A 24,551-nucleotide genomic window follows, 5' to 3' on the forward strand; every position below is an offset into this window, starting at 1 on the left:
ATTCTCTCTACTATTATTCTGACATTTCACATTCTGAAAATAAAGTGGTGATCCTAACTGACCTAAAACAGGGAATTTTTACTAGGATTAAATGTCAAGAATTGTGAAAAACGGAGTTTAAATGTATTTGGCTAAGGTGTATGTAAACGTCTAACTTCAACTGTATTTATTCATCACTGCTACAGTTGTACATAGTTTTTTTATTTATATATATATATATATATATATATATTTTTTTTTACCATTTTCATTCTTTTATTTCACTTAGTCCTGCATGTTGGAGCTCGAAGCCTAAGATTTGCACTGTACCCTGCAATCACACCTGCAACCCTGTACATGTGACTATTAAACACGATCTGAATCTCTTTCTCCAGCAAGGCTACACAGATTGTTTTTTGCAGAGCGGCCATGGGCCGGGGCTCTTGTTTCCATTAAACTCTGGGGCTATTTTTAGTGTGTGTGCCACCAGCTTCACCGCACGTCACTAACACACACAAATACACACATCAGAGGAGGCTGGTGGGAGGAGCTATAGGAGGACCGGCTCATTGCAATGGAATAAATGGAACCGAGTCAAACGTGTGGTTTCCATGTGTTTGACACCATTCCATTTATCAATTCCAGCCATTACAATGACCTCGTTCTTATTTTGCTCCTCCCAACAGCCTCCTCGTGTGTGTGTGTGTGTGTGTGTGTGTGTGTGTGTGTGTGTGTGTGTGTGTGTGTGTGTGTGTGTGTGTGTGTGTGTGTGTGTGTGTGTGTGTGTGTGTGTGTGTGTGTGTGTGTGTGTGTGTGTGTGTGTGTGTGTGTGTGTGTGTGTGTGTGTGTGTGTGTGTGTGTGTGTGTGTGTGTGTGTGTGTGTGTGTGTGTGTGTGTTGAGGTCGGTGGCTGGATATGTACTGACTATTATCAAAGACAGGTTTACTTACAAATATACCTTGATGAATCCCCAGTTCACCATACAACAGATGGCTCCAACAACCAGAGTGACATTAACCTAAATTTACAAATCATTTCCCCCAAATAAAAATACCAATGTAGCCATATGGCGACATATTTCATAGCACCCGACAAAATGACGCTCAGCTATTGACCAATGTAGCATCCAAAGTTACAATCAAATTACTGAAAAATGCAGTTCATAACATTTAAAAAAGTGACTCATGAAAACAACATTCGAGCTTGATAAATCAAATGCATCAGAGGGATGTTGTCTATTGACCCTATTCCCATGTTCATGAGGATTTTGGCTGTTCTCATGTTGTCTAGTCTCATGTTCACCCCCTTCCCCAACCTACAAAAGGAAAATGTATTTAGGCCTAACTTTAAGTGTATATGTTGTCCATTCGTCTGTCCTTCAAGGTGAACCCTCGGTTATCAAACCGATCATAGAAAGTGTCAAACTCTTGTGGATGGGGAGGAAGGCATGCACCCCTGCTGCCTTTCCTGATGTTTTGATGCAGTTTTAGCACATTTTTTGACTTGGACCATAAAAAACACCAGGATCATTGTGGAAAAACATTGGATAACGACACATTTAAAAAAATGTATATAATACTTTTTTGCCGTGCACGTCACTGCTGTGTGTGTGTGTGTGTGTGTGTGTGTGTGTGTGTGTGTGTGTGTGTGTGTGTGTGTGTGTGTGTGTGTGTGTGTGTGTGTGTGTGTGTGTGTGTGGATTGGCAGCGCTCACTTGCTCCACACTTAAAGGGGTGTCTGTGTTTCACTGACTGTGCCGAAACAGAGTATGATAGAGGGAGAGAACGGCCATGTGAAAGACAGGTTTGTGATGGTGAGGGCTCTGTTTTGGGCAGAAGAGGCCAGTTGGGAGCAGTGTAGGTAGTACATTTGAGGCGGTTAGGGGAGTGGTCTGTTACTCTGGAAGGCTGGGGTTAAAGGATGTGTGAGTAGTACTATACTTCCTGGACAGTATTAAGAACATGCTAGAAAAAATAAGAATGTTAATGTTAAGTAGACAGGTAGCTTGAAGTTGTGACTTTGCACACTGTCTCTTTGTACTTGTTGATGTCCAGTTTAACTGGCCTCTGACCTATATACTATTTTTACTTTCTATGTATCGTTTTATGTGTAATTGTTCCGTCAGACAGGGCTCTTCCACAAACTTTTTTTTATTTCAGTTTTCTTCCCTGCTTGTCCATGAATACCACTTGGAAATTAATTGATGCCCGCTAGAGTCCGGGCCCCCCTGGTTGAGAATCCCTTTTCTAGGAGTATGTTTGTGCACGTTCCAGTTCTGCCACAATTTGATAGGAGGAGAAAGGGAGAAATATCCCATCCACTGCCCCCTACCACCACCGCTTCCCTTAATAACAGACGTATGACGGCGGTGTAACAGCAGAAAGCACTTAGCAACCATCAGAGGGTCCATGTGCTGTGCCCCCCCCCATGTCCTGATGCCCCACCACAGACCCCAGCGGCCCATGTGTAAGCGCCTCTGTTTACAGGTAACTGCTCACAACAACTCATGTGGAATAACCAGATTTCCCACAATGCAACATATTCTACTGTATGTCGTCCACCTCCTCTCTCTGAGACAATTATTCTGGATCAGTACGCAAACTCCCCGTTGCTGGAAGCACATCATTGTTTTGTTTTCTGTTTGTTTGTGAAACGCTCTGAAATTGAGCGAGTTTGAAACATTGACTTCTATTGACAAGAGGACCAAATACAGAATGAAGACTTGCATAAATGAATCATACCCTTGTAAGTCAAAGATCTTACATAATAGATGGAGTGAACTGCGTGACAAAACAGTGGGACCTACAGTACCACAATGCTTTCCAAAACAAGAAGAACTTATACTGATACAGAATGAGATGGGAAAGGGAGGACAGGTGACAACATTGTTGTTGGAAACATTTTGAAAATGTCAACATACCATTCACAAGAAGTGTTGCGCAAATCCAAAACTGAGACAAATCTACTTGTCATATAGACAATGTCGCAACTTTTTTGATTTAAGGAATGATATTCTGTTGGACCAGACTGACTGCATTGGAGGGCAAAGACCTGAATCATTAGTAATTAGTCATCATTAGAATCATGAGTAATTCTCTTCTTGGAACTCTTCTTGGAGTAGAGTTGAATCTGCTACCAACATCTGTTTTTCTCTATATATGAATGGATGCTAGTGTGGAAAAGTCACACATTGCCTCAATATTGTTTCTTTACATCAAAAGGCTGCACACCATATGTCACCAGTATCAGTGGAGTAAGAGTAATATCTTCACATGAGAGCAGACATTGAAACGAAGACTTCTCCTGAGAAGTGGTAATGCAGTGTTAATGGGCGGGGATGTTCTGTAGAAGCCCATGGTCCATTGTTGCTTGTTACTTGCACGCCCAAGCGACAGGATATGCAGTCATTGTTTTTGTTTAGTTTTTAGTTTTTAGACTCTGGAGAAGACAAAACGATGTGTGCAGCATCAGAGGGGGCTGGGTTTGCAGCATGCCCACACACACACATACACTGAAGTTGACTGAACACGGACGGGCTCCCTAAGTGTCTGGTACATGCTGCCTCTGTCTTTGCTGCTCCAGAGAAGGGGAATTGATTGGGCTTCTATTGCTGAGGGCCAAATAGTTACAGCCCCATCGCTTTGAGTGAAAGCAGACATCTGTTAACCAGGGTTAGTTATCTAATGTACCTCTGGATATCTTCACTTGGTTTAAATTAGTGTCTTTGGTGGAGTGACCGCAATCCTTGAGAGAGAGAGATTGATTTGGTGAAAGAGAGAACAACAACAACCCCCTCCTCTTAAAGGTATTGTGACACATTTCCTGCCCTCCTCTTTTCCACTTTACCTTGTGTTGGCCCTATTTTTAGTCTGGCCAAGGGAAACAGTCAGGTAGAGGCAGGAAAACTAAGTTGGGAAAGAATAGGAGGAAGTCTACTTGCCATTTAGACAAACAATCAGCGGTCTAGCGGGAGTGAGCTGCTGCTCTTTACGAGGAGAGAGAGAGAGAGGGGACAGAGAGAGGTACAATAGAAGTGGGTCAGCCACAGAAAAGTCCAGAGAAGATACACAGTACTGGAGCAGTATGCTGGTGTTTCCAGTGAATGGGTATGAGTAGGAGCAGGCCAGGCTCCTTAGGTGGATTTGAGTCTCTCAATCAGAGGCCATGTGTGGAAGGTGGTGGATCCAAGTCATCTACTGGTAGGACCTGACTGTTCTTCCTGAGGTAGGTGGGGCCGTGCTAAAGAAAAGTTACATCTTCAGCTTTAACACAAGCGCTTCACTTTGTTTTGGGCAGTTGAGGCTGCTGAGTGGAGGACGGCTCATAGTAATGTCTGGAATGGAGTCAATGGAGTGGTATTAAAACGCGGTTTCCATGCGGTTGATACCCTTCCATTGACTCCATTCCAGCCATTACTATGAGCCGTCCTCCCCTCAGCAGCCTCTATTGGTTTTGGGGTCTGGTTGTAATCCAACCGTGTTCAGTTTCTACAATAAACTAACATTTTTGCTTTGTGACTGTTTTCAGTACCTATTTGTCGCTCTGCTTTTCTGACAAAGTTTGAACGTTCTTGCACTGTCAAAGTGACATTATGTTAGTATAATCTGGCGAAACATTGTGATGGGGGTTAGCAAGGTGCGGAGAAGTTGGAGGACTCTGCAAAGGTTTATGCTTTCAACATGGTAGGGTTGTCTTTATGGATTATCTTAATTGGCTGCTGTAATATGACTCCATTTGAGCATTTTTGTGGGTTGAGCATTTAGTTCATGTTTGAGCCCTGTTAGAATCCGCTCAAGCTGAGAAGTCAAGCTGAGCGAGCGCTATGCTCATAATGTAGACCCCGATACCATGGGAATGACGTTGCCTGAGATAAGAAGGGGCGCACTTCATTGAAATTACATCCATCTGACGCTTCCTCGCTCCCACAATGCATACTTGCAACAAGATAGCCCTCTTCAACAGACTGATTAATTCACAGATCACAATGTTTCGTTTAATTGTATACACCAGTTTAAAAATTAGGGCACAATCAGAATGTGGACAAGATCAGGACAAAGGACAGATGTTAGAACCAGGTATTAACAGGGCTTTAGTGTCTTTTCTCTCTGTATTCTGTTGGAACATTTGCATAATGAACCCTTTGAACTTCTCAGATCTCTTAGGGGCGATTCCACGCCAGGATAGTCCGAAATCATTTAGGTATTTTAGATAAATCTGGCAATCTCACAAAGAAAAGTAATTGTGAGAAAGGATGTTTAACATGCTTTTTACATGTGTATCACAAACCATCTTTCTGATAATCATGATGTTAGCGGGCATTTTAGACCCTTTGGTCCGTGGTACCATACATGATACAGACAACATCTCGGTATCATTATACTACCTATAGTGTGCTCTAACTTATGGAGTATGTCTAGATTCTGAAATACAATTTTATTCAACATTTCAAATATTTATCTGTTTTAAAATTTTCTTGAGATGTTCATATTTTTAATGTTGAATAAATTATTGTGATTTTTTTTTTCTTCTTCAGAATCTAGACATACTTCGTATGTTAGCTCACACTTTGAGAAGTGTAATGATACCAAGATGTCGTCTGTGTCCTGTGCGGTACCACAGATCATAGGGTCTTGTCTAAAAAGGTCCTAAAACTTTCATTGTGAAAAAAATTAAAGGTGTGATACAAATGTAAAAAGCATGTCAAACATCCTTTCCCCCAATGAAGTTTATTTGTGAGAATTGCAAGAACAATCTTAGATTCCAAAAATATTTTGGGGCAATCCTCCCTTAGTCCAGAGTTAATGCAAAGCGTGTTATAGTACAGCGCACTATATAAACAATTATTTCAGGTCATTTAAGTTGGGCATGCATGCGCATCATTTACCATAACGTGTGGCGCTATAACACACATTACATTGAAACATCCCGATAGTGTATTTCAACGTGTACATATGGGTTTGTTATTGTGTTGTTATTGTGACCTCCGCCTGTAACCTCAGCCACTTCAGTGACATAGTTGGTTTGAGGTGTTTGGATCAATACAGTGGTGGTCAGGCGATGGTGATGGTGGTTGTTGTCAAGGAGTGATTGTAGAGAGGTGTGTGTGTGTGTATTGAGGTTACTTTAGAGGATTCATCATATCCTTCTGATAATAATAAAGAATGGCAAACTATTCCATATTTCTATAGTGGTCTGAAACCTGTTATATGAAGACACCCTTTGTGTTGAAATATACTTTAATTTTTTTGTACTGCAGTGCTAATCCTCAGCCCAAATGCGCCCACATTCATATACTGTAGCAGTGTGTCTAGCTGAGGGATTGCCAGTAATGACCATTGAAGTGTTTCATAGCTGTGTAGAGAGTGGTAACAATGGTAAGCTTCCTGGAAAACACACAGAGATGACCTCCTGTCAATCATTGAATCAAAGAACAAGACATTACTCACTGGGCACAGACATCAGTTCAACGTCTAGTTTTGATTTAGTTTTGAAAAGTTGGGTAAAAAAATATGAAATGCCCTTACATTGATGTCTTCTTGCAAATCCGATCAGTTTTCCACGTTAATTCAACATCATCACATAGATATTTTTTATTGAAATGACGTGGAAACAACGTTGATTCAACCAGTTTTTGCCCAGATGGTACACACTTTCTTGGAATACGAACATTTATCATAGGCAAAACAATTATAGCCGTTCTCCACCCAATGCCAATAGTTAAACAAAACAAACAAACCTAGGTTTGAAACAAAACCTAGCACAAGCCAGCCTGTAGCGTAACACCCTACACAAAGAACAATTCCATACACAGACATGGGGGAAATAGAGGGTAATATACATTTAGTCTGATGAGGGAATGTGAACCAGATGTGCGGGAAATCAAGACAAAACAAATGGAAAATGAAAGGTGGAGCGGCGATGGCTAGAAGACCGGGGACTTCGACCACTGAATGCCGCCTGAACAAGGAGGGTGACCGACTACGGCGGAAGTCGTGACAGATGTCAATTAAAACCCCATCCTCTATAACTGATGTCAATTAAAATCCCATCCTCTATAGGTGATGTCAACTAAAACCCTGTCCTCTTTGGGTGATGTAATTAAAACCCCGTCCTCTGTAAGTGGTCAGTTAAAAACCACTTCCTCTATAAGTGATGTCAACTAAAACCCTGTCCTCTTTAGGTGATGTAATTAAAACCCCGTCCTCTTTAAGGGGTCAGTTAAAAACCACTTCCTCTATAAGTGATGTCAATTAAAACCCCTTCCTCTATAGGGGATGTCAGTTAAAACCCACATCCTATATGGGTGATGTTATTTAAAACCCCTATCCAGTATAGCTGTCAATTTAACAACCCATCCTGTATACGTTATGTAAATTAAAAACTGCATTCTCTATAGATGTCAAAACCCCATCCTCTATAGGTGATGTCAATTAAAACCCCTTCCTCTATAGGTGATGTCAATTAAAACCCCATCTTCTGCCTCCCGGATGGCGCAGTGGTCTAAGGCACTGCATCGCACCAGAGACTCTGGGTTCGCGTCCAGGCTCTGTCGCAGCCGGCCGCGACCGGGAGGTCCATGGGGCAACACACAATTGGCCAAGCGTCGTCCGGGTTAGGGAGAGTTTACCCAGTCCTTGTCTCATCGCGCACTAGTGTCTCCTGTGGCGGGCCATCCCCATCCTCTATAGGTGATGTCAGTTAAAACCCCATCCTCTATAGGTGATGTCAGTTAAAACCCCATCCTCTATAGGTGATGTCAGTTAAATCCCCATCCTCTATAGGTGATGTCAGTTAAAACCCCATCCTCTATAGGTGATGTCAGTTAAATCCCCATCCTCTATAGGTGATGTCAGTTAAATCCCCATCCTCTATAGGTGATGTCAGTTAAATCCACATCCTCTATAGGTGATGTCAGTTAAATCCCCATCCTCTATAGGTGATGTCAGTTAAAACCCCATCCTCTATAGGTGATGTCAGTTAAAATCACATCCTCTATAGGTGATGTCAGTTAAAACACCATCCTCTATAGGTGATGTCAGTTAAAATCCCATCCTCTATAGGTGATGTCAGTTAAATCCCCATCCTCTATAGGTGATGTCAGTTAAATCCCCATCCTCTATAGGTGATGTCAGTTAAATCCCCATCCTCTATAGGTGATGTCAGTTAAAACCCCATCCTCTATAGGTGATGTCAGTTAAATCCCCATCCTCTATAGGTGATGTCAGTTAAATCCCCATCCTCTATAGGGGATGTCAGTTAAATCCCCATCCTCTATAGTTGATGTCAGTTAAATCCCCATCCTCTATAGGTGATGTTAGTTAAATCCCCATCCTCTATATGTGATGTCAGTTAAAACCCCATCCTCTATAGGTGATGTCAGTTAAAATCCCATCCTCTATAGGTGATGTCAGTTAAAACCCCATCCTCCATAGGTGATGTCAGTTAAAACACCATCCTCTATAGGTGATGTCAGTTAAAACCCCATCCTCTATAGGTGATATCAGTTAGATCCCCATCCTCTATAGGTGATGTCAGTTAAAACCCCATCCTCTATAGGTGATGTCAGTTAAAACACCATCCTCCAAACTATATAGGTGATTGATGTCGGTTAAAACCGCCAAACTCTATAGGTGTTTGATGTCGGTTAAAACCCCCAAACTCTATAGGTGATTGATGTCGGTTAAAACCGCCAAACTCTATAGGTGATTGATGTCGGTTAAAACCGCCAAACTCTATAGGTAATTGATGTCGGTTAAAACCCCCAAACTCTATAGGTGATTGATGTCGGTTAAAACCGCCAAACTCTATAGGTGATTGATGTCGGTTAAAACCGCCAAACTCTATAGGTGTTTGATGTCGGTTAAAACCTCCAAACTCTATAGGTGATTGATGTCGGTTAAAACCGCCAAACTCTATAGGTGATTGATTTCGGTTAAAACCCCCAAACTCTATAGGTAATTGATGTCGGTTAAAACCCCCAAACTCTATAGGTGATTGATGTCGGTTTAAACCCCCAAACTCTATAGGTGATTGATGTCGGTTAAAACCCCCAAACTATATAGGTGATTGATGTCGGTTAAAACCCCCAAACTCTATAGGTGATTGATGTCGGTTAAAACCGCCAAACTCTATAGGTGATTGATGTCAGTTCAAACCCACATCCTCTATAGGTGATTGATGTCAGTTCAAACCCACATCCTCTATAGGTGATTGATGTTGGTTAAAACTGCCAAACTCTATAGGTGATTGATGTTAGTTAAAACCCCCAAACTCTATAGGTGATTGATGTCGGTTAAAACCGCCGAACTCTATAGGTGATTGATGTCGGTTAAAACCGCCAAACTCTATAGGTGATTGATGTCAGTTCAAACCCACATCCTCTATAGGTGATTGATGTCAGTTCAAACCCACATCCTCTATAGGTGATGTCAGTTCAAACCCCCAAACTCTATAGGTGATGTCAGTTAAAACCCCCAAACTATAGGTGATGTCAGTTAAAAAACCCAAACTCTATAGGTGATGTCAGTTCAAACCCCCAAACTATAGGTGATGTCAGTTAAAAAACCCAAACTCTATAGGTGTTGTGAGTTAAAACCCCATCTCTATAGGTGATGTCAGTTAAAACCCCATCTCTATAGGTGATGTCAGTTAAAACCCCATCTCTATAGGTGTTGTGAGTTAAAACCCCATCTCTATAGGTGATGTCAGTTAAAACCCCATCTCTATAGGTGATGTCAGTTAAAACCCCATCTCTATAGGTGTTGTGAGTTAAAACCCCATCTCTATAGGTGTTGTGAGTTAAAACCCCATCTCTATAGGTGATGTCAGTTAAAAAACCCAAACTCTATAGGTGTTGTGAGTTAAAACCCCATCTCTATAGGTGATGTCAGTTGAAAACCCCATCTCTATAGGTGATGTCAGTTGAAAACCCTATCCTGTGTACAGTGCTTTCAGAAAGTATTCAGACCTTCACTTTTTACATTACAGCCTTATTCTAAAATGGATGAAATCGTTTTCCCCCCTCATCAATCTACACACAATAACTCATCCTCTGTTGATGTCAATTAATAACCCATCATGACGAAGCAAAAACAGATGTTTAGAAGTGTTTGCAAATGTATTAAAAATAAAATACTGATATCACATTTACATAAGTATTCATACCCTACAGCCTGGAGTCTTCTTTGGTATCGCTCGACAAGCTTGGCACACCTGTATTTGGGGAGTTTCTCCCATTCTTCCTTGCAGATCCTCTCAAGCTCTGACAGCTTGGATGGGGAGCATCGCTGCACAGATGTTTTCAGATTTCTCCAGAGATGTTTGATAAGGTTCAAGTCTGTGCTCTGGCTGGGCCACTCATAGACTTGTTCCACTGCCCCACTGCTTAGGGTTGTTGTCCTGTTGGAAAGTAGTAAACCTTCACCCCGGGTCCTGAGCGCTCTGGATCAGGTTTTCATCAAGGAGTTTTTTCTTTTTTTATTCTTTTTTTAAACAACATTTGGAAAAAGTCAAGGGGACTGAATACTTTCCGAATGCACTGTAGATGATGTCAATTAAAAACCCTGTACTCTATAGGTGATGTCAGCAGCCATTTAGTGTCACTCATTAGGGCTGCTGTAGGTAGGATTAGTAAGGCTGCAGGCCACTATTCAGTCCTTGATCTGCTCAGTGATCAGAAGAGACATGTGACTGGCTGGGGCGTGCATACACAAACTCAAACTCTCTCTCTCTCTGTCTGTGTGTGCCTCTCTGTCTCACGCCTAACAACAAACGGCTGTGGTGGGCAGCTGTTGCTCTCTTCCTGCCAAATCATTGAGCAAGGCTCTAGCCATGTGTGTCTCCAACAACATCTGCCCTTGCCTCATCCTCTGTGTGTGCCCTGACTGTCTGCTGCATGGGCTCTGTTCAAATACTCCAGGTCTGGATGCCATACCTTATCCATGTCTGCTGTGTTTTTCTCTCCTTTTTGGTGTGTGTGTGTGTGTGGGCCTGTGCGATCAGTGTCAAAGTGTGTGGATGTACGTGTGGTATTGGGGGGTGGGTGTGTTGGTTTTCTGAGCAGAGCTCCTTTGATTTTTTGGAGTGTGGGGTCACATGGGGGCTGTGTTACACTGCTGCAGGCTGTGTTTAAAACGGGAGGAGGACCAGGGTACCGTACTGCACTCTACCATGGGACTCTACTGCAGCCAGAAGCAGCCTGGAGCACTGGTCTGGTCGACTATATCTAAGGTTGTGTAGCCTTTGGGAAGAATGATCTTTGCCCTGGACTTACTAAAGGCTGACATTGTTGCCATGCCTTTTGGTGGTAAGACTGCACATGGATGTATTAGGACATTTTCAGTATTTATAATATGTTAAAGACAATGACTGAGATGCTTGTGGCACTGTTAACAGAGCATTTTGAAACAGACAGAAAAGGCTTATGTAAAACCCTATTGTTGTTGTACATCTTACTCTGCTCTTGTTTATCTCTGTATGTACTATCTATTTGTTGTTGGTGGCTAAGAGACTGCTTGTATTGTTGTCTGACTTGGGGTTGATGTGTGCTGTGTTTTGTTTTTGCTAGAGGTCAACAGGGCAATGTGCTCTCGCGTCTCTGTGATACAGTTGTCTGTCAGAACTGAGGAAGAGAGTGGTTCTTTGATGCTGAGCTAGTGACACTAGTGGTCTGGGAAGTGTGTGTGCGTGCGCGTGCGCAAACCCCAGGCAGAAACACTTGCTTATTGTTGAGCGAACAGTACAAGTCATGCAGAACTGATCCCAACATAGCAGAACTGACCCCAACAATGCACGGCTGTATTCAAACCAGCATGAGTGAGGAAACGACAAATGCATCAGTGTATCCGTTCTTCTCATATGGATATTGAGGAGTAGTGGACCCTACTGCTGGTAAAGCTGATGCAGAATGTGACTGTAATGTCATATCATATTGGTCAAATAACATGTATAAGTAGCTGCTAATTCTTATTTTCCTATGCTTTATACGGCAGATGGAACCATGTAATAAAAGGCAGCAGAATTCTAATACTGGGACACAAAGGTTAAATCAGAGATTTGGCTTGGGGATTATCGAGGAAGAGGGAGGGATCATCGTATTTTGGCTTGGGCTCATTATTAGTGGACTGTAACCGTTAATTACACATTCTCCAAAGAAGTATATAGGACGTTTCCTTATTCAGGTCCGTTGTCTTTTCCAGTTGACAAGTGATGATTGTTGTTTCTGTCCGACTCTGAACTGTGTGGACAGAACAGAATGTACAGCAGAGAGTCATCCTGCTGACTGACGCGTCCTTCTAGAAGCTGAGGTTTGGGTTTAAGTCAGGATGCTACACTGTAAAAATGTCCTGTTGTTTTTACGGTAACTTGCTGGCAGCCAGTTACCTGCAAGAAAAAAAGGTGCAGTATGTTACCGTACGGTATATTACGCTATCCAATACTGCTACTATAATTGATTTACAGTACCAATAATGCTACTGTAGTCATTTTACGGTAACAAATACTTATTGTAATCTTTGGTACTGTTGTTTTACTCTAACCTACAGTTAACTGCACTGTTCCCTGACTTCGGATTTTGGCTCGCAACCTATTGGTTGGTAACTTCTTGAATGTCCTGCTGCGCCACCAGGTCAGTGATAATACAAGAGAGAAATCAAGTATATACTGTATACGAGAACGTGAAGGTGGTATTGCTGTAAAATGACAGTATGCTGCTGTTTTCTCATAACAATACATTCTTGTAAATTATATTGACTGTATTTTTGCGGCAACTCCGTAGCCGGTAAGCTATTGTAACTTGACATGCTGTACAATCTTGCAAAATGGTGTACTGTGAGCACACTTGGGACTCAACCTCTCCTGGGACTTGAACTCACAACCTCCTGGTTGCCAGCAACCTGAAATGTCATGCGACACCACCATATCTGTGGGTGTGATGGAGATTGGCCACAGACTTATTGGCAACAATACATTTCTGCACTTTGCTAAAAGTTGCCCAATATCATGTCAATAATTGTGTGACTATCTGATTACACCAACGTAAAAATAGTAGTTCTCAAGGACACAAAGTGTGCATGAATGCTCTGTGGATTTGAACTTGCAACATATAGGTGGGGAGTGTGTCAGTATTTATGCAGTGCCACCAGGTACATATTTATTACCTATAACATATTTTCACACACTCTCAAAAATAAGAGTATAGTTTGGCAACGGCGTTGTTCCCTGGGATACGAAATGGTCAAAGTTACACATAAGAACTCACATGGCATTGGCTGTTCAGTATCTTTTTAAGTATTTGTGTTAACAATCTATTTTTATAGTACATTTTCTAGGGTGGGGGCAATATGCTGGCAGGGCTCATTAGAGTATTTGGGGCATGGTTTCTATGCCAACCGTTGGTGGAAGTGTTGTACCCGTTGAAGTGGTTTTATCGATATGTTGATGAAGGTTGATCACCTCATTTGTCCATTTCCAGTTCTACAATCTAACTCAGTTCCACCTCTGACAGTGTCAAAACAACCGCTATGCGGATATTGGCTGAAGCGGATCTGATTTAATAGAGCCATGAATCTAACCATGTATGAACCTTTAAGAAATGTTATTTTAAAGGAATGAAATACCAATATTTTTTTGTGTTAAGAATGTTCCAAAGCCCATTGAACTATCCTGCATCATTCCCAGAAAGTTGCTGGGAATTTAATGTTACCTAACTGGCATACAGCAAGTTATTGTTAAATGTACATTCACTTCCAGTGATTTACTGTACTGTTACTGGAATTTTCAGATGACAACATTAAGCAAATTGATCAATAACCCACTTGCAACTAGCTGACAGTAAGTTACTGAAAATTAAACATTAACGTCCTGATGACCAGCTACCATTAAGTTACTGTGAAATGCCTATTAATCTCTTAACAGTACAAGTCTTCATTGTCACAAGCTCTTACAAATAGTGCTTGTTTCCATTGAAATGGGGTCTGTTTGAATAGACTAAAATGAACAGCTTTGAGAATTAAAAAAACATGACATGCTAGCTCCATCCTGTTGGCGCAGGGGACTAATTCTATATATAGAGAACATAACATTATAGGTTTGAATCTCACTGATGCCGTGCCATAACAGAAAAATAGGTCTGTTTGGGTACATCTGCCGTGGTGCCCATTTCGGCTCCAGGCATCAGCCCTTTCGCAGGAAAATGCCTTTAAAAGCTGCATTGTTGGCTGTATAATGCATCTTGCGTTGAATCCTCGCCCTGCTGTACTTCAGTGTGTACATATGGGTTTGTTATTGTGTTATCAGTTGTTATTATGACCTCAGCCAGCTCAGAGACATGGTTGGGTTGAGGTGTTTGCATCAATACAGTGGTGGTCGGGTGATGGTGGTTGTTGTTGAGATTGTAGAGATGTGTGTTTGTATTGAGGTTACTTTAGCAGATTCATCCTATCCTCCTGATTATAATAAATAATAGCAAACTGTTCCATATTTCGTTAGTGGTCTTAAACCTGCTGTATGAAACAGCTATTTGTGTTGAAATAGCTATTTTTCTTAGTACTGTGCGATGCATTTCTTTCGCCCAAATGCACCTATACTCACATAGCATGACCGTTGAAGTGTGTTAATGTTGTGTAGAGAGTTGTCTCAATGGTAAAGCTTCCTGGAAAACACAGAGATGACCTGCTGTCAATCAGTGACTCACAGAAAGAGACGTTAAACACTTTCTTGGAAATTGAACATTTATCATAGGCAAAACAATTATAGCCGTTCTCCACCCAAGGCCGATCGTATGGGACCCATTGCAGTAGGATTAGGAAAATCCTGGCAGTGCTGTGAAAAATAGAATTGTTTGGTTTAAAAAACTGCTATAGTTTTGAATCCACAAAGGACTATGAGCAATGATTTTGTTTGATAAAACATTTTATTTACAAACAAGCACCATCCCACAGGGAAAAGAATGGTTGAATTAATGGTGTTTCCACGTCAATTCAACCCATCTATGTGATGACTTTAAATTAAAGAGTAATACTGGATTGGATTTACAAAAGTTAATTTTGACTAATTTTCACCTAACTGTTAACCTAAATACAATGATATGGTAATTTTTTTTGTTGATTTCACATTTCATTCACGTTAGTTGAAAACTCAACAAAATGTCAATCAAAACTAGACATTGAACTGATGTCTGTGCCCAGTGGGATGCCTTGGGCAAGTGACTTTGCAGTCCAAATCCAAACAATCAATCAAGTATAGGAAACAAGTCATTCATGAAAATACAAGATTAAAGCATTGTCATAAATAATATATGACCCTTTCCTGCTCTGTTGAGGTTTATTTGTTTCTTATAGGAAGTCATTCTGTTAAATTTGAATGGACATTTTCAGAACAAGCTTCTTTCCCTCTTATTTCTCTACTACGTGTTTCACTTGTGGTATGGATGGCATTATAGAATAATGATACAGATTTAAGCAAGGCTGCTTTTTATTCCAGAAATGTTTTCATTTCCCTCCCATCCGCCTTCATTCATTCACATTCACATATACAATAGTACTAGATATTACTAAATAGGTGTCAATACCTAGTTTCCGCCAAATTGCTTCCACCTATCAGATCTGGACAAGGGGAGTGACAAAGGTGGTATAGAAGGGAGGAATTATCTGTGGAATGAGATGCAGCCTGAGCCTCGTATTCCCTGACTTCCTGTTATCTGGCATCTCGTTGGCTGTTTGGGGTTAAGCTGTGGAGGAATCATTGGGTGTCCCTTTGGAGAGTGGGGATGCCTGATTAACACCTAACAGACAACTAATCGATTCATTGATTCATATCCTCTTAGAGGTGTGGAAGCACAGGGCAGCAGACTCTTCATGTAAGGAGCCATGTTGCACAGTTCTGTACATCACTGCCCCTGTGAGGTTAACCAATCAGCCCTGGATGTCTCTCTCTGGTTGGAGAAGACGTTTGGTTAAAGAGATGTTTTGAAAGGTATTTGGTTGAAGACAGGTTGTACAAGGTATTTAGTTGAGGAGAAATTTTAGAAGGTATTTTCGTGGTAATTTCTTGTTGATGTATTTTAGCATGTCATTGAGATACCATACTGCTGTGCAACAATATACTGCTCACATTTGATGCTGTTGATCTGAGCTCAGAGCTTAGGGCTCTGTGACATGTAGCATTTAATCTAAGCACCCAGAGGGTGCTCTTAATGTGCCTGGCTATGTTTTACATCACTATTCAAAGACCAATAATATCATGGGTGTATATAGAAGACACAAGGGAAGTTAACCCCTGGACCACAAACTAAACAGTCATTTGGTGTCATGGACTACATCATGTTAGATAGTTTCAATGCCAACAGTGAAGAGGTGACTCTGGGATGCTGGCCTTCTAGGCAGAGTTCCTCTGTCTAGTGTCTGTGTTCATTTGCCCATCTAAATATTTTCTTTTTATTGGCCAGTCTGAGATATGGCATTTTCTTTGAACTCTGCCTAGAAGGCCAGCATCTTGGAGTCGCCTCTTCACTGTTGATGTTTAGGCATCTGTTTCTCAAACCAGACACTAATGTACTTGTCCTCTTGCTCAGTTGTGTACCGGGGCCTCCCACTCCTCTTTCTATTCTGGTTAGAGCCAGTTTACGATGTTCTGTGAAAGGAGTAGTACACAGCATTGAACGAGATCTTCAGTTTCTTGGCAATTTCTCGCATGGAATAGCCTTAATTTCTCAGAAGAAAGTGTCAGGATTTGGCCAGGGTTGTTCCGGGTTTTGGTCACTAGATGCCCCCATTGTGCTCCATCGGAACCCATGCAGATTGGACGCATCTCCCAGGCTGAGAGAGACCGCCGGATGAGGGAGCGACGCTGTCTATATTGCGGCAAACCGGGCCATTTCCGTTCCACGAGTCCCGGGCGCCAGGGAAACGCTCTGTCCCGTACAGACCGGGGGGAACTGTAACGGGAAACATAACCTCCTCCCATCCGTCCAACTCCCGTCTGCTCATTCCAGTCACCCTCTCCTGGGACAACCACAAGCTTCACCTTCAAGCCTTGGTAGACTCTGGAGCCGCAGGTAACTTCATGGATGGTGTCTGGGCGAAGGAGAATGGCGTTCCCTCTGAACCTCTAAGTGAACCCATGAGGGTCACTACATTGGATGGAAGCCCTTTGGGATCTGGACTTCTCACTCATGTCACTACCTCCTTGCGACTTTCAGTTTCACAACACCAGGAATTGATGAACTTTCATTTGATCTCCTGTTCCGAGTTCCCTCTCGTCCTTGGATACCCCTGGCTTCACAGCCATAACCCTCACATCGACTGGTCTGTGGGCACTATCAAGCAGTGGGGTCCTACGTGCCAAGCTACTTGTATTTTCCAGAATTCCCCGAGTTCTACTCCCGAGTCTTTAGAATCCATCGACCTGACCCGAGTTCCCGAGTGTTACCATGACCTCAAACTGGTGTTTAGCAAACAGAGGGCCACCATGCTACCACCCCAGACCTTACGATTGCCCCATCGACCTGTTTCCGGGCACTTGCCCCCCCCAGGGGTCGGATCTTTTCCCTATCTCCACCCGAACGAGCTGCTATGGATACCTACATCAAGGACGCTCTGGAAGCAGGCCTCATGCGTCCATCCACCTCCCCGGCGGGAGCAGGGTTTTTCTTTGTGGCCAAGAAAGACGGTGGATTACGTCCTTGCATCGACTACCGGGGACTCAATGCCATAACCGTCCGTAACCGTTACCCGCTACCCCTTATGGCCACAGCCTTCGAGCTGCTCCAGGAAGCAGTTGTTTTCACTAAGCTTGACCTGCGGAACGCATACCATCTTGTGCGGATCAGACCTGGTGACGAGTGGAAGACCGCTTTCAACACGCCTACTGGTCACTATGAATACTTGGTGATGCCCTTCGGCCTGACCAACGCCCCAGCGGTGTTCCAAGCGCTCATAAACGATGTGCTTAGGGATATGCTTAACATATTTGTGTTCGTTTACTTGGATGACATCCTCATCTTTTCGAGCTCCCTTCAAGAACACACTAAGCATGTCAGACAAGTACTCAAACGCCTCCTGGACAGCCATCTGTACGTTAAGCCGGAAAAATGTGAATTCCATTCATCCCGAGTACAATTCCTGGGATTTGTAGTGGAACCCGGTCGAGTCCAAATGGACCCCAGGAAGGTAGGGGCGGTAGCGGATTGGCCCACCCCCAAATCCGTTAAGGAAGTTCAGCGTTTCCTGGGCTTCACAAACTTTTAACGCAAGTTCATCAAGAACTTCAGCTTGGTGGCAGCCCCTCTCTCAGCTTTAACCAAGGGTGGCAATGCAAGGTTTTTGTGGGGAAGAGAAGCTGAGACGGCCTTCCAAGGACTCAAGCAGCGCGTTCTCTCTGCTCCCATCCTGATACTACCGACTACGGATGAACCATTTGTGGTGGAGGTAGACGCATCAGAGGTTGGTGTTGGAGCTGTCCTGTCTCAGAGGGGTGAAGACAAGAAGCTTCATCCGTGCGCTTTCTTCTCACACCGGCTTACCCCGACTGAGAGGAACTACGATGTGGGGGATCGTGAACTCCTAGCGGTTAAGATGGCATTGAAGGAATGGAGACACTGGCTCGAGGGGGCTTCTCACCCGTTTCAAGTGCTTACGGACCACAAAAATCTGGAGTATATCCAGCAGGCGAAGCGGTTGAACTCTAGACAAGCTAGATGGTCTCTTTTCTTCAATCGATTCCAGTTTATCCTCACCTATCGGCCCGGGTCGAAGAATCTCAAACCGGATGCCCTGTCCCGAGTCTACGCTCCTGCCATTCGAGATGACACGGACATGCCTGTCCTTCCTGCTGCTAAGATTGTGGCTCCGATCTCGTGGCAAGTTGAGGATACCGTGAGACGTGCTCAAGCTAGCGAACCGGACCCGAAAGGAGGTCCTGCCAATCGGTTGTTTGCCCCCAAGGCAGTGAGGACTCAGGTCCTTCTGTGGGGGCACTCCTCTCGCCTCACCTGTCATCCGGGCGTAGGTTGCACCTTGGAGTTCATCCAGCGTAAGTTCTGGTGGCCTACCATAAGAGAAGACGTTGCCACTTTCGTCAATGCCTGCCCCGTGTGCTGCCAGGGCAAATCTTCTCACCTCCGCCCTCAAGGACTCCTTCACCCTTTACCTGTTCCCCACAGACCCTGGTCCCATATCTCATTGGACTTTATTACTGGACTTCCTCCATCCCATGGCAATACTACTATCCTAGTCATAATCGACAGGTTTTCAAAGGCGGCCAGGTTCGTCCCTCTGACTAAGTTACCTTCTGCCAAGGAAACGGCTGAGTTGGTAATTAATCATGTGTTCCGAGTCTTCGGCATTCCTCAAGATATGGTTTCTGACAGAGGTCCCCAGTTCGCCTCAAGGTTTTGGAAGGCCTTCTGCCAACTCATGGGGGCTTCTGCCAGTCTATCTTCAGGGTACCATCCGGAGTCCAACGGCCAAACAGAGAGGATGAATCAAGAGCTGGAAACCACCCTCCGATGTATGACTCGTGACAACCCGTCCACATGGTCATCCTTTATTGTTTGGGCCGAATACGCGCACAACACCTTGCGCTCCTCCTCCACTGGTATGTCCCCGCACGAGTGTCAGTTTGGCTATGCTCCTCCATTGTTCCCGGACCAGGAGGCAGAAGTCAGAGTGCCTTCAGCCTTGAAGTTCATCAGACGCTGTCGGCTTATGTGGAGGAAGACCCGTCTTAATCTTATGCGTTCCTCACAGAGGTACCAACAACAAGCCAACAGACGTCGCCGTCCCGGGCCTACCCTGCGCCCCGGCCAGAGAGTCTGGCTCTCCACAAGAGACTTACCACTACGGGTGGAGTCTCGCAAGCTGTCCCAGAAATACATCGGTCCCTTCAAGGTTGCCAGGAGAGTTAACCCAGTTTCTTATCGCCTACACTTACCCAGATCCCTTAAGATTAATCCCACATTTCACATTTCATTGTTAAAACCTGTTGTTTTTTCTCCCCTTGTCCCGGCAGACAGACCTCCCCCTCCGCCTCGTGTCATTGGAGGCCAGCCGGCTTATACCGTCCATCGGATACTGGATTCCCGCCGGGTGCAGCGGTCCTGGCAGTATCTGGTGGACTGGGAAGGCTACGGCCCCGAGGAGCGCTCCTGGGTTCCTGCCAAAGACATCCTGGACCCTGACCTCATTCGTCAGTTCAGGGCCCTCCACCCTGAGAGAGCTGGTAGGAACGTCAGGAGCCGTTCCTAGGGGGGATTCTGTCAGGATTTGGCCAGGGTTGTTCCGGGTTTTGGTCACTAGATGCCCCCATTGTGCTTTTTGACCTTATGTTTTTTCCCTTGATTCCCATTATTATTTGCACCTGTGTCTCGTTTCCCCTGATTGTATTTAAACCCTTAGTTTCCCTCAGTTCTGTGCTCTGTGTTTGTATGTTAGCACCCAGCCCTAGTGTTCTGTGTATTCTTGTCGATTCCGGTGGACGCTCTTGTGGAATTCTGTTTTTTGAGTATCTCTTGAGGCTTTTTTGTGCTATACCTACCACCTTTTGGATTTGCCATTTTGTATTGAAGGACTTCTCCTTTTTACTTTATTAAATACACCGTCTTAAGTACTGCTGTCTGCCTCATCTTCTGGGTTCTGCTGACTATTCATGGCTCAGTTGGTTAAGTGACTGTTTCTCACTCCGGAGACCCAGGTTCGTAACCGGGTCCTGACAGAAAGTACATTGTTTCTGGACATTTTGAGCCTGTAATCGAACCCACAAATGCTGATGCTCCAGATACTCAACTAGTCTAAAGAAGGCCAGTTTTATTGCATCTTTAATCAGAACAACCGTTTTCAGCTGTGCTGATATAATTGCTAATATAAAGTGCTAATATAATAACTGTTGCCACAAAGTTGGAAGCACATATTCGTATATAGAATGTCATTGTATGCTGTAGCATTAAGATTTCCCTTCACTGGAACTATATGGCCTGAACCATGAAAAACAGCCCCAGACCATTATTCCTCCTCCACCAAACTTTACAGTTGTCCCTATGCATTGGGGCAGGTAGCGTTCTCCTGGCATCCGCCAAACCCAGATTCCAGATTCCCGCTGCTCAGTCATGGAAATCCATTTCATGAAGCTCCCGACGAACAATTCTTATGCTGACGTTGCTTTCAGAGGCAGTTTGGTACTCGGTAGTGAGTATTGCAACCAAGGACAGACAATTTTTACGTGGTATGCACTTCAGCACTCTGCGGTCCCGTTCTGTGAGCTTGTGTGGCCTACCACTTTGCGGCTGAGCCATTGTTGCTCTGAGATGTTTCCATTTTGCAATAATAGCATTTACAGTTGACCGGGGCAGCTCTAGCATGACAGAAATTTGACTAACTGACTTGTTGGAAAGGTGACCCTATGACAGTGCCACATTGAAAGTATTCTGTAAGTCCATTCTACTGCCAATGTTTGTCTATGGAGATTGCATGGCTCTGTGCTCAATTTGAATAGACCTGTCAGCAACGGGTGTGGCTGAAATAGCCGAATCCACTAACTTGAAGTGGTGTCCTTGTATGTATACATAGTGTGCATTGACCCAACTTGGAATAGATGTTGAATTGACGTCTGTGTCCAGTGGGAGGTCATGTAGTCCTCTAACTCAGTTGGTAGAGCATGGTGCTTGCAATGCCAGGATTGTGGGTTTGATTCCCAGGACCACCAGTCCGTAAAATGTATGCAAGCATGACTGCGAGTCAGTTTGGATAAATGGCATATCATGTAATGTGTCTGGAAAAACATTTATTTTCCATTTGACAGGTGAAGATGTTGGTTCTGTCTGTCTCGACACTTTGTAATCAGAATAGAATGTACAGCAGGAGAGTCATTCTGCTGACTGACGCGTCCTTCTAAAAGCTGAGGTTTGAGTTTATGTCAGGACACTACCGTACAACTTTGTGTTTACAACCGTTTTGACCAATAAGCTCATCGCATACTTTGTCAACTTCAGAAAACCTTCCAATGTGAACTTCAACTCAGAGTCACAGATGAGCACAACATGTATGGTATATCTGGAGTCAGAGCAGTAGTGGAGTTGCAGACCTTTGGTTGTTAATTTATCAGTGCCCGTCTCAACTTATTGAAGTGTGACGCTCCAAGGCTGCATGGCTTTTTCCATTTATCTGGACACTGGCTCTGTGCCCAGCTGTAGAGGTGTGAACTGTGTGGCTGCACAGGGAATTGGAGAGTTATTAAACAGAATAAGCGGTAGAAATCTTCTATGCACAAAAAAACTGAGGATTTTAGACCACTATTTATGGCTTTCGTAGTTGCTTCAATACATACACATCCATGTAGTGGAGATCACGTTGCAAATCATGATGGAAAACAGTGGTGCTTCAGAAGGATCTTATCTGTGAGGACTGCTGCTGTTAGGGCCTTTAACGCTTATTAATCAACTGTAATTACTTGAGCTAAAAAAGCTCGGGCATACCTGCCATGGTGTCCATTTTGGCACCAGGCTTCAGCTGTTTTGTTTCAGTGCAGTGATACACTATTTGCTAAGGGAATAACGTAACAGATACTGTACACACTTAATTTCCACCTCGTTGAATGTTGATCAAATCTTCCTCATGCATTTGCTCTTCCCTCTGCATAGACTATTGACTGACACTGAGTGTGTAAAACATGAGGAACACCTTCCTAACATCCAGTTGCAACCCCTTTTGCCCTCAGAACAGCTTCAATTCGTCAGGACATGGACTCTACAAGATATTGAAAGCGTTCCACAGGGATGCTGGCCTATGTTGACTCCAATGCTTCCCACATTTGTGCCAAGTTGGCTGGATGTCCTTTTAGTTGTTTAAAAAACCCAGCAGTGTTGCAGTTCTTGACACACTCAAACCGGTGCGCCTGGCATCTATTACCATACCCCATTCAAAGACACCTAAATATTTTGTCCTGCCCATTCACCCTCTGAATGACACACATACACAATCAATGACTCAATTGTCTTAAAAATCCTTCTTTAAACTGTCTCCTCCCCTTCATCTACACGGACATCTACACTGATTGAAGTGGATTTAACAAGAGACATCAATAAAGGATCATAGCTTTTACCTGGATTCACCTGGTCAGTCTGTCATGGAAAGAGCAGGTGTTCTTTGTGTATTCATCAATATATCAATGCACATACAGTATGTGTACATCAGTTTATATTTCAAATGCATCTCAAAATGTGATAGGTAGGAGGCTTGAGATAGGATTGCAATGCAAATTCTATACATTTTTGGGTACTATGCCTTGATTTATGTTTGTCCCGAGTCTTAATTAAGTCCTAGATTCAAATCGATCAAGCTTGAATTGGCGATCATCGACCCCCGCATAGCTGGTGTTTTGGAGATGTAACTGTGTTGGAGCTGCGAAATCAGTGAGCAGCTACTCTTGATCATTGTCACGAAGCCACACCCGTCCCACTCCCAGGCTACATTCCAATGTTGGAATTTGTAGACAAGGTTGCATGGGATTTCTCTTAATACGACTCAGTGCAGCCAATGGCAATGTCAGCTTTAGGTATAACGCCAGGAGCCACTTGTGGATTTGAAAGCTCGAACGCAGTCCCACCTCCAACACCACCAAAACAACCGCTATGCAGATGTCGGCTAAAGCGGATCTGATTGAATAGAGCCTTAAGAAAGGTTGCCTTCAGTCAAGGCCATGGACGTCATTCATTTTATCACTAACAAATATGAATCATACCTGAGGGATACATACTAGTCAGTATGGTAACACATTCAACATCTAAGATATTATCAACTCCGTCTGCAGATAGAGTTCACTAATCTCCTTACAGTCAAGGGACAAGGGCTTGATTCATTTCCAGAAAAGCATGCGCACATACACCCAGACACACACACAGACACACACACATATCCTACTCCTGGCCCTAACCCCCACCAAATGCACTAGTTCTGATATTGACATGAGTGTCGCACAATCAATTACAAGGCTTGGGGATGACGTCTTGTTTGCGCCTCACCAAGGTGACGGCAACAGATTACACACAAAACCATTAACAAGTTCCAAATCAACAGGGACTTGGTCCCCTGCTCCCACAAAGCACCTCTAATCCTTATTCACTGGTTGATGATTTGTTTTGCTTCGAGGCTTAGGCCAATCTCAACCAATCCCAATCAGCAACACTTTCCTAAACAACCGACCAAACCTACCGATGACGCCACCTCTGTCATCACTACAGACAACTTGCTCTGCTATTTCAACCTTTATTGCTGTGTCGTAAAATCTAATCTGGAAATCTAAAACCCTAGAATAACATCCTGAAATGTCCTTTTCTGTACTTAACTTACTTTGTGTTAGCATCAGTGGTGATATTGTATGAACTGACAATCACTGATATTCATCAGGCAGAGAGAGAAACCACTGTATCCAGATTACATAAACCCAGTCCCATTGTAGACAGATATAGTCTTGTCCGGCTTACTGGGCCAGAAATTATGCAATTTGTATGGAATCATGAGCTGTTAGTGGTACCACCCACTGAGCACATCGGAAAGTCATTAAAAATGTATGGCTGCCATGGG

General features: G+C 43.5%; 1 protein-coding gene across 8 annotated transcripts in view; it reads left to right on the forward strand.

Annotated features, from left to right (window-relative positions):
* rasgrp3 (RAS guanyl releasing protein 3 (calcium and DAG-regulated)) overlaps positions 1-24,551 on the forward strand; it is a 52,706-nt gene that overhangs the window by 8,804 nt on the left and 19,351 nt on the right. For 3 of the 8 annotated variants that reach the window (XM_064932369.1, XM_064932377.1, XM_064932373.1), the window contains exon 1: positions 3,894-4,203. The exons of 2 other annotated variants lie outside the window; for them this stretch is intronic. The gene's annotated coding sequence lies outside the window, so the exon portion shown is untranslated. Of the gene's footprint in view, positions 1-3,892; positions 4,204-12,521; positions 12,605-24,551 lie in introns of those variants that run through there. 3 more of the 8 variants (XM_064932370.1, XM_064932372.1, XM_064932375.1) reach the window with 3 other exon arrangements.

This window comes from Oncorhynchus masou, chromosome 23, assembly GCF_036934945.1.
Source record: "Oncorhynchus masou masou isolate Uvic2021 chromosome 23, UVic_Omas_1.1, whole genome shotgun sequence".
Lineage (NCBI taxonomy): Eukaryota > Metazoa > Chordata > Actinopteri > Salmoniformes > Salmonidae > Oncorhynchus > Oncorhynchus masou.